The sequence below is a fragment of the Lissotriton helveticus genome, chromosome 7 (assembly GCF_964261635.1).
Source record: "Lissotriton helveticus chromosome 7, aLisHel1.1, whole genome shotgun sequence".
In the NCBI taxonomy this organism is placed as follows: domain Eukaryota; kingdom Metazoa; phylum Chordata; class Amphibia; order Caudata; family Salamandridae; genus Lissotriton; species Lissotriton helveticus.
In genome coordinates this window covers 31,392,188-31,401,098 of record NC_136068.1, presented here as the reverse complement: position 1 = coordinate 31,401,098, position 8,911 = coordinate 31,392,188, and the positions used below count along the sequence as shown (strand labels likewise).

The 8,911-nt window shown below is 43.6% G+C and overlaps 1 long non-coding RNA gene across 1 annotated transcript in view; it reads right to left on the bottom strand.

The window, feature by feature from the left end:
- Positions 1 to 1,860: 1,860 nt before the first annotated feature.
- LOC144766592 (uncharacterized) overlaps positions 1,861 to 8,911 on the bottom strand; it is a 164,653-nt gene continuing 157,602 nt past the window's right edge. Inside the window, exon 5 of the long non-coding RNA XR_013597854.1 lies at positions 1,861 to 2,138. This is a non-coding gene — a long non-coding RNA (uncharacterized LOC144766592). The remainder of the gene's footprint in view (positions 2,139 to 8,911) is intronic.

Genomic DNA, 8,911 nt, shown 5'->3' with positions numbered 1-8,911 from the left:
ATGGGATCTGTGTGACTGAAACCAGGGAGCAAAGGGGGCTGTGTGACTGAAAACCGGAGAGCGAAGGGGTCTTAGTGACTCAAACTAGGAAGCAAAGAGAACTGTGTGACTGAAAGCAGAGAGCAAAGGGGTCAGCGTGACTGAAACAAGGGAGCAAAGGGGGCCGTGTGAGTAAATCCAGAGATCTAAGGGGGCTGTGTGAGTAAAACCAGTGAGCAAAGGGGTCTGAGTGACTGAAACCAGAAAGCAAAGGGGTCTGAGTGACTGAAACCAGGAAGCAAAGGGGTCTGAGTGACTGAAACCAGGGAGCGAAGGGATCTGTGTGACTGAAACCAGAAAGCAAAGGGGTCTGAGTGACTGAAACCAGGAAGCAAAGGGGTCTGAGTGACTGAAACCAGGGAGCGAAGGGATCTGTGTGAGTAAAACCAGAGAGCGAAGGGGTCTGTATGACTGAAACCAGGGAACAAAGGGGTCTGAGTGACTGAAACCAGGAAGCAAAGGGGTCTGAGTGACTGAAACCAGGGAGCGAAGGGATCTGTGTGAGTAAAACCAGAGAGCGAAGGGGTCTGTATGACTGAAACCAGGGAACAAAGGGGGCCGTGTGACTGAAACCAGTGAGTGAAGGGGGCCGTGTGAGTAAAACCAGAGAGAGAAGGGGGCCGTGTGAGTAAAACCAGAGAGCAAAGGAGTCTGTGTGACTGAAACCAGCAAGCTAAGGGGTCTGAGTGACAGAAACCAAAGAATTCAAGTCCCCTCTGTGAGTCAACACCCTTCATTACAGAGGCCACACCCCTTTAAACAAGTTCTAATGGTTTTATGGCCATGCCCCTTTTGACTGGAACAATTCCTGCTCCAACTAGAGGCCATGTAATTAACGAGGATGGATGGGCCCTGTTTGACGACTCATCAATAGCAATGGTCTGCATTAACATCTACTAGTATGGGTGCGCTCAGAGGTCAGCACAGGCATTTATATGGAAGTCTGCATGCTTAAAACAAGGCAAAGCAGAGGGCCTCGGTGGGGCGACCAGGGAGAGATGCACACACAGGAATGTAGCATTATTAAGGGTTTCCCCCGCAAGTTGCTGACATCACCTTTTAACACAGGGGCCACGGTAGGTGAGGTGATTGGGAACCCTCCCACAGCCAATTGGAGTCTATTACAATCACTCTTTTTGTTTCCTTAATCAAATTTTGTAAACATGGCTCCCAACATGTATGTGTTGCCAAATCCCCTCTCCTGGCATTCCTTATATAACTGTCTGTCTAGTTAGACCATAAAAAGGTGGCAGTAAAGACCTCAATGGTCTTTTTTGTTGCTGGACATAAATATTGAGGCTTTCTATTCTTTATCAACAGGAGGGCTGTAGGGCTGGATGTAGCACTATGGACCATGGATTCTACCCAGTGGAATTTGGCCTGAAGGTCATTATCCTAATGGTTGTCGCTTCCTTGATTTCTGTGCTGTTTTTGAAGTGGTGGAGATGGCAACACTTACGTCCAGTTGGAAGAGAAGAGGAGGCCGATGACATTTACTCCACTCAGAAACGTGGGTACACTTGGCGATTGAAAGATGCTGCCCGGTAACCAAACTAATCTAGTTACACTCTGTACAATTTAACTGCTGCAAGTGTCTTTTAAAATACTGTGTCTACGTTCCCCTCTTCTATTAGTGCAGATGTCTCCAATATTTCGTAATCTCATTTATGTACTGCCCTGATTTCTTTATAGGATAAATCAACATTTGTTGAAATTGTTGCAATTTTAGTTCAATACACCAATAATTATGTTTGTTTTTATTTTTGCATATTAGAAAAGTTAAATGAACTATACATATTATTTCCAGTCTTAAAAGTGAAATATATTAAACATGATGTTTAATTACTAATTATAATTGTTTCTGTAGCAGAATTCATAATTTCCACGTCACAGAAATAAACGGAAATCAGTCTGAATATAACTGGTCACATTTGCAGGACTTATTAAATAAAACCACTTGAAGCTGAACACAGTTACCAAAACATTTGTAATTATTAACCATGTCTCTCTGTACACTGATGCAAGTGGTGATCTTCTGGTTCTTCTCATCAAAGTGTCTTCTCCAGCCCACAGAGTCTTCTCAGCCAAAGCATCAGGCCCTAAAAAGAGGAAACAATTATAGATTAACATTTTCAAATGGAAATCTTGTCTTCAAACACAGGTAAGGCTCCTGAAGATGGAAACTGTGGTCTATACCGTCTTTCATTTTTAGGTCTGACATAAAAGGCAGCTTTACTGGTCTTATAAATATTACTACTACTCCTACAGGTACTCTTACTACTACTACTAATAATAATAATAATCAGTCTCATAACCATTATCATAATCATAACAATGCCTAGAAAGGGTTGGTTGCCTGAAGGGACATTCACAATCTGAATCTACTTAGAGTTAGCATACATATAGTGTTCAAGGGTCGCCCTCCTTCAGCCATTAGCCTTGGTGCCATGTCAGTCACATTTGCATCAGTCCTTTGGAGTGTCAGGGAGCGTGTGTAAATTAACATTTTCCTGCTTATGGTAGCACAGAGCTTAACTGCTCTGCAATTTTGTGAGCTCTCCCAGAGAGTCACCTAAAGGATACCTCCTTTGTAAACCATTGATGCCTCATTTGTAAACTATTGACGCCTCATTTGTAAACTATTGACGCCTCATTTGTAAACTATTGATGCCTCATTTGTAAGCCATTGATGCCTCCTTTGTAAACTATTAATGCCTCATTTGTAAACTATTGTTGCCTCCTTTGTAAACCATTAATGCCTCTTTTTCTAACCCATTGATGCCTCATTTGTAAACTATTGATGCCTCATTTGTAAACTATTGATGCCTCATTTGTAAACTATTGTTGCATCCTTTTTAAACCATTGACGTCTCCTTTGTAAACCATTGATGCCTCATTTGTAAACTATTGATGCCTCATTTGTAAACTATTGATGCCTCATTTGTAAACTATTAATGCCTCATTTGTAAACTATTGTTGCCTCCTTTGTAAACCATTAATGCCTCTTTTTCTAACCCATTGATGCCTCATTTGTAAACTATTGATGCCTCATTTGTAAACTATTGATGCCTCATTTGTAAACTATTGTTGCCTCCTTTGTAAACCATTAATGCCTCTTTTTCTAACCCATTGATGCCTCATTTGTAAACTATTGATGCCTCATTTGTAAACTATTGTTGCCTCCTTTGTAAACCATTGATGCCTCCTTTGTAAACTATTGATGCCTCATTTGTAAACTATTGATGCCTCATTTGTAAACCATTGATGCCTCATTTGTAAACTATTGATGCCTCATTTGTAAACTATTGTTGCCTCCTTTGTAAACCATTGATGCCTCATTTGAAAACCATTGATGCCTCATGTGTAAACTATTAGCATATATTGTGGTACAAGTACATCATGTCTCATGAGCGATTTCATTACAAGCCAGGAGGCTACCATTATGCATTAATCTTGTAATGCAAACTTCCACACAGACATTTTGAAGTATTACATCACAATATAAAGTGTTGTAGAACATAATACAGTCAGGCTATAATAGGCATGCACTCAGTACAATCACCTCTTTTAAATGCAGCTCCACACAGATAAGTAACCAAACTATTACCTTTCCTAACCTTAACTTTTATCTATCAATTCTCTATCTCAGATTATTGCGTTTACTATAACTGATTTTAATCCTGTTAAACCGTTCCATGCTCATGATGAGCTCAGCTCCTCATGAGGCATGGTTGCGCTGTGCTCATGACGTGCTCAGCTTGTCCTGAATGACCGTTGCGGCGCACCCACGCGGGGATAATCCCCCTGCTGTGCTGGGCGTTCTATTGGAACGGTGTGATCATGACAAGCTCAGCTCGTCATGAGCACAGCGCCACCGTGTTGCATGACGAGCCAAGCTCGTCATGAGCACCACAGCACTGTGCGCGCCCCCCACTCCCCTCAGCACACCAAGGGGATTAGCCCCGCGGGGAAGGGGTTAAATAATTATGTATGGACTTATTTTACTATTATCATTTAAGGTTTCATGGTGGGTAAAGAGGCAATGCTTCCAATTTGTGCCACCCCACCCCTTCTTAACTCTAATGATGACAGCTGGCCACTCCCTTTCCATGAATCACTGTGTCGTGCGGGGCAGTCGGCCACCCTTATTCCACTTGTCACATTGGCGCACTACGCCACAAACAACATGCACCGTGAGAGGTGCCACACGTCTCAGAGCCCCTAACTGGGCCCAGCCACATACTTCGGAGCATCAAGAGCTCCCTCCGACGCTGTTTCTCCTGATGTGTAACGTCATAGGAGCGCATCGGGAGAACTTGCGGATTTAAGGACAAAAGTTGGCAACGGCTGCTTCTGGCCATCATAGATGCAGCTTTTTGCTCAAGCAACTCTGTCAGTTGCTACATCGGACGAACAGCTGAGCGTCTCTCCAGCAGTCCTGTGGTCTTCAGTTTCACCGTCCATTACACCAAAAAGTAATATCCAAAGACCTAATACTAAATTCCTTGCAAGCAAGGCATTAGTGGCATTATCTTAGACGAATAAGGAGATCATTAAAAAAAAATACTTCTTATTTTTCAAATGGAATATATATAGTAAAATACATTAGAAGGCACAAGTTGTCAGATTGTCAGATCAAGACAGCCAGACCTTTCAATAACCCCAAAATTTAAATGGGGATCTAATAAATGAATCCAACTAGAAAAGGGCACCTGCATGTGTGAGACCATGCATCAGATGTTAGGCAACAAAAGACTCATCTTTTCTGTGGAAGAACCTAACCCGGAATCGATGTCTGGTGGGGAGCCAGATACTCGTAATTGAGGCAAAAGAGATTAAAAATAAATAAATACATGAAGGGTGTTTCTTCCAAATGCATTTCGGGAGGACCTAGTACCTCAAAACGCTCAGGTCTAAGCACCTTAAATTTGAGAGGCGGTCTAAGCACCTCAAGAAACAGTGGACGTCTAAACACTTCAAATATGATCGTTGTCCTAGGCGACACAAACCCTATGAGTGCACAAAATGGCACTGTTACCTGCACTAGTCTACGTAAGACTCAAGATAATGCACTGGAAGAAACCAACTCCCAAAATGAGGAGATACTAGACAAATACATATTCGATCTGGATCAGCGAGACCTGGACGTCGACGGACTCCTTAACGAGGAGGACCCCTCCACATCTAAGGACTTAATACTGGACCCTCAAGGTCAAGAAATGTACTCACACAACAATACTAAAAACCCTAGAAGTGCAGAATGGTGGCCCCAAGACCATGTGGCCAGGTTTATTAAAAAGTGGTTAAGGAACCCACTGGAGAGGGAAACACGCAATCTCCTCAGATCTGAATGCTCTAGACATGTCATTCAGGACAAAGTTCCCTAACCCCTAACCTTGACCTAGAACTCATAACATTTCTATTTAAAATGGGCAGATACCCTAGAAGGGGTATGGAGAGGTCTTTATAGAAGTACCAAGACTGTCTCCTTGACATACTGGGTCCCCTAGCTAGGTTCATCGACATGGCTGAAGAATGCCACTTGAACCAACCTCCGGTAGACGCCCATCTCCTTGGAGGTTGGAGCCAAAGAGCGCTGATTTTGCTCGGTAATGCTAACGCAGACATGTGAAAGACGTAGAGTTATTATACCTAAAATAGATCCCAAGCTGGGCGACTTGGCCATGCATGAACCATCAGAGAGAGAATGCTCAAGGCCTCCTATTCGGGATGGCATGATCAAATCACTTGGCAAATACGTTGCTACCTTTACTGTTCTAGACAACGCCCAGTTTAACAAGCAAATGGTTTTCAACCAAAGTGTTTTTGGATGGGCCTGGAAGAAGGGGCCTTTCTCCCGGCCGAGCTTCATACAGGCCCAATTTCAGAGCAAGGGACTTTGGCAGGGGCTTCCAGCAAGGAACGCTCCATCACCATTTTATCCACAACGTGGCTGAGGGTCCCATTCAAGAGGCCCCAGGGGATGCGGACAGATCACAAGCACCTTTAACAGTGAGTACTGATCTTCATCTTTGCAATTCTTCCCAGGTAAAAGGGGGTGGGCGCCTCAGAATCTTTTGCAAACCTGGCAATCAATCCCCTGGGTCCTAGAAACTGTCCAAAGGTTCAAGATTTCAAGATAGACTTCCTACAACCACCACACCGGTCTCATTTCCCCAGAGAACTAAGCACCACCCCATTTCCCCCCACCATATTACTATGGCGGGCGGACCGCGGCAGACAGAATGACCGTCCGCCGCTTTTCTGCCCGGTCATCGATTTGACCAGACGGAAAAGGGTTTCATATGGTGGCAGTGTCTGTTAGACACCGCCATCCATATTAGGGTGAAGGCGGGGACATGCTTTTCCGTGGCGGCTACACTGCCACGGAAAGGCATGCGCCCGCCAGTGTGGCGGGCGCATACTAATGGCCCCCACGGGACTGCCGTCCTTATGGCGGGCGGTCCCTATTTACGTCCGGATGGCTAATAGGCCCCTAAGTCTATCTCAAAAACAAGAGAAGGTAGTAGAAGAGGAGATTTCCTCTATGTTAAAAAAGGTGCCATAATAGAAATATCATTGAGCCAGAAGGATTTTATAGGCACACTCTTCCTGATACAAAAGAAAGTAAAAGGCTGGAGACCAGTAATAAATCTCAAGGACCTAAACAGGTTCTTCATCTACAGAAACTTCAATATGGAGGGTATCCACCTCCTAAGAGACATTTTACTGGAGGGAGACTTGTCAGTTACACTGGACCTCAAAGGCACCTATTTCACTATTCCAATGGACCAGGAATGTCAGTGTTACCTCCAATTTTTATGGCAAAATCATCATTTTCAATTTCAGGCACTCCCCTTTGGCCTGGTATCGGCTCCCCGGTGCTTTACAAAAGTGATGAGAGAAGTCGTCTCTTTCCTCAGAGAGAGAGGTATACGTCTTATCTGGACGACATTCTCATAATGTCTCAGTGTCATATGCAAAGTCTCAAAGACTTAAAGAGGACAATATCCCTCCTGGAGAGCCTGGGTTTTATCATAAACAAAGAACAGTATATTCTAACACCCTCAAAAAACATAGAATTTCCGAGTTTCTAGATATATACAGTCAAATCTAGCCTCCTCCTACCTACAAAGAGGTTGCCAAAATCCACAAATAGATACGCCTTGTACTGAAACAACACCTCCTAACCCTGGGAGAACTTGTCAGACTTCTAGGCCTTCTATCCTTCTCCATCCAGGTCATATTTCCGGGTCCCCTTCACTACAGTGTTATTCAAAGAATAAAAGCAAGAGCTCTTCGAGCAGGCCTGTGGTATGGGGACAAAATCTACTTGTTTCAGGAGGCCAAGTCATAACTGAGCTGGTGGCTGGAAAACCTAGATGCATGGAACGGATGTGCAATCTTCGGATCATCTCCGGATTTCATTCTCGAATCCGATACGAGTCTCCTTGGATGGGTCGCTCTTCTGGGAACCGAGAATAAGACCTGGCCAAGAGACTTTGGATGTTCTGTCTGGAACAAAAAATCTCACTCAAATCAAAATACTTACCTGGGGAAGCCAATGGCTCAGCCGATGGGAACTCCAGGTTTCTGAAGGACTACAGCGATTGGAAGCTGAACGTATCAATCTTCAGAAAACTGAACCTTCTATGGGGTCTACTGAAATTGGACCTGTTTCCAAGAAGGCTCACCTTCCAACTGGAAAAATATGTCCGCTGAATGCTTAGGCCGGGTGCTCTAGCGGGGAACGCCTTCCTACAACTCTGGAAAGGATCTCATGCTTACGCTTCCCCCCTTCACCATGATCCAGTGAGAAAGAAAGACACAAATCATTCTCCCTGGTTTAACAATTCCCTTTTAGCCCGTTTGGCCATCTCAATCATGGTTTTCAAAGATCTTAAAAGTGGCCTGCAACATACCCTTTTACCTTCCAGCAGAAGAAGGACTCCGAACAAGCCCAGATGGAGAAGAACACCCTCTGATCTCAGCAGGGACTTTGAACCTTCTTGCCTGAAAGATATCAGGTAATCTAAAGAGATACCAGGACTTCCAGTAAGAGCTGAGGAACTCCTCAGGGAATCCTGGGCTCTTGGGCCCCTTAAGAGGTACAACACAATTTGGAAATACTGATTTGTTAGGGCCTGGAAAGGGACCTGGATACTGTGGAGGCAACTATCGTCCAAGTATCCAATTTTCTCATAGAGTATAGTTTGACAAGGGTCTCAGCTACAGAACACTGAATTGCTATAAATCAGCAGTCTCAGCTGGCCACAGCTTAGTAAATCTGCCTTCCACTGTTCATCACTAGCGCCATGAAACCGCTGGGTATGCGAGCGCTGTACAAATGTTTTTAAATTCAAAATTCAAATTAAATGGGAAAATCAATTTCAAAAACATGATGATCTGTAGAATCCTTAAAGGTATCAGATTGAGATGACCACCAAGATCCAAATACGGGTCACTGGGATGTTAATGTGGTCCTAAATCTATTCAATTAATGGGCAAAAAATGGATTTCTAAGCAAAACGATGCTTTCCACGAAGCTAGCCTGATTACTATGCCTTATTTCCTGCTGACGTGTGTCAGATGTAAGAGGTAAGCAACAGATTTTATGATGCCTTTGTTGTAAAGTTTGAAATTGTTCGAAGAACTAAAACTATGTCTGACTCCTTTGTCTATCCTAAGTTCAATCTATGCAAAACAATTGTGTGTGGTAGACTGTATGAAAGAATATGATTATAGAATAAATGAACATCGCTCAGACAGTGTTAATAAACTTCTCATTTTATTTGATAAACCTTTCAAAGCAGTGACTTGCGCTACGATAGCTCACTGGCTAAAGGGAAGTATGCTCTTATCAGGTGTCGAC